This window comes from Triticum aestivum, chromosome 6A (genome assembly GCF_018294505.1).
Source record: "Triticum aestivum cultivar Chinese Spring chromosome 6A, IWGSC CS RefSeq v2.1, whole genome shotgun sequence".
In the NCBI taxonomy this organism is placed as follows: domain Eukaryota; kingdom Viridiplantae; phylum Streptophyta; class Magnoliopsida; order Poales; family Poaceae; genus Triticum; species Triticum aestivum.
This window is the reverse complement of record NC_057809.1, coordinates 4,402,118-4,404,093: the sequence shown is the minus strand read 5'-3', so window position 1 is coordinate 4,404,093 and position 1,976 is coordinate 4,402,118. Positions and strand designations below refer to the sequence as shown.

The 1,976-nt window shown below is 43.7% G+C and overlaps 1 long non-coding RNA gene across 1 annotated transcript; it reads left to right on the top strand.

Annotated features, from left to right (window-relative positions):
• The first annotated feature begins 462 nt into the window (after nucleotides 1–462).
• LOC123129913 (uncharacterized) lies at nucleotides 463–1,670 on the top strand. The gene is made up of 2 exons (XR_006463692.1): nucleotides 463–983; nucleotides 1,394–1,670. It is a non-coding gene; the product is annotated as an uncharacterized lncRNA (long non-coding RNA).
• Nucleotides 1,671–1,976: the final 306 nt, after the last annotated feature.

Here is a 1,976-nt window from a genome sequence, read left to right as displayed (position 1 = left end):
AAGAAAAATATGTCAAAGAATAAACAGATACATAGCAACATCGGAACTATTAATCAAAAATCCAAATATTTCTTAATTTTAGACAACTTTTTTGTAAAATCAAAGCAAATCTTTTGGTCCAGTGTATATTATAGCCCTTCTAATAAAGTGCATGTGGACAATTATCATAACTTTGGTAATCACGTTGGAATTTTTCAATATAGTATGACACGCCGAAATCATACTTCATGCTATGTGAAATAACCACATTCATTTTTTCCCCAATCAGTTGTGCTGGAATGAAAAAAGTTGTGCGGGTCTATATGATTAAAAAATGCATAAAAAGGAATGATTTAGAAGTGTGCCTGAAAACTAACTTGTAAGCTATAGGATACGAATAAGGGAAATTATAAGTGCTAAAATGTAAAATGACCAAAGAGATAAGGTCTTCCGTCATGCTCTCTCTGCTTCTGTGCGGCACGAATCAATCCATTCAGATAGCGTGGCCCGGCCGAGAGGTCGCCTGCTCGCCACTGTGAGTTACAGAAGTGGCAGGAGCAGCGAAGGGGTCGAGCGCCGTCGTGTGTCGCCGCCGGGGGCCGTGCGTCGCCGTGTGTCGCCAGCCCGCGGCCAGCTACCGCATGCGGCAGCCACACCGCAGGTCACAGCTCGCGGCAACTACGCGTGCGCACGCACGCACAAGCTATCGTCGCGCCGCGAGCTTAGCCTGGCCACCCACAGCTGCCGCAACCACACGTGGGCTCTTCCGACACCCACCGCCCACGGTCGACCTGTGAGCCACACATGCACCGCCGCGAAGCACCTCTTGATCCCCTCCATGGCCTCGTGCTCGCCGTCGCAGTCCATCACCCTAGAGGCCGAGCGGGGCAAGATCCGTGGAGCTGCGCATGGGGTCACCATATCGTCATCGTGCTTCTCAATTCTGGTCGGGTATCACTTGGGTCGGGCGGCAGAGATGGCGAATTCCTCCTCGTGTGCCTGAGGTAATGAGTTCTTGGGTTGATGTTAAGGAAGTAGAAACGTGTACTTGAGTACTTGACTTGTTTCTTAGTAAGAATAGTGATCAAATTCTTTAATTCGAGGCAGCCCAGGAATGTTCTCTAGAAAAATGTAACTTTTTATTAATATTGTTGTCTAGGTTCATGGATTGGTGCATTAGTTGGTCCTGGCAGGGAATTTCTAATCTTGATAGTCTGGTTGATACATTATCTTTCCCTTTTCGATGTTTGTGAATCCCGACATGTCCAATGGGGAAACAAATGCTCAATTTAGTGACCTCACCTCAAATTGGGTTTACTTGTTGAATGATCACATTGTGTTTTATCTTCAATTTCTCACAGTTATGCAACCCTGACCACTTACTTTCGGTAAAACTCTTGTTTCCTTTGTGCAGGGTGGTGCAATCCTATACTTCGAGAAATAAAATCTTATGGTTATATGCTATGAGTTAAGGTGAAACCGTGAAAGGCTGCTTGAATTGTATGCCTCACTCACGTAATGAATCCTTTGTGCAGAGAGCTCTTTTTGATGCCCTCATAAGTAATGAATTTGCTACTCAGCAAAAACAGTAGCTATTTGTGTTATGGGATACTGCTTGCTTCTTGTGTAAAAATGACGATATGGCTTTAGTTTATGCAAAATAATCATCCAGGTATTTAAAGTTCGTCCAAGTACACATTTAGAACCTGTTACGGCCCTTGTATGTGCGCACTTCTCTAGTATGACCATGTATTAGTTGACAAATGAATATACATCAAAGGGCACCACTTTACATACCGCGCTTCGAGCCTTGTAGGCCTCAATATAAGTCCCTTGGCCAAGCTTCATTGTGATGCCTAACTAACTATTTCACAAACACCTTTGTTAAATGATAAAAGTAACTGTGCAAGTAAATAAACTCATTTTCACATGTTATGATAAACTGACTTCTTCCAGCTGCCCAAAAAACAGATTACTAATACACAAAGAAGGTGTAT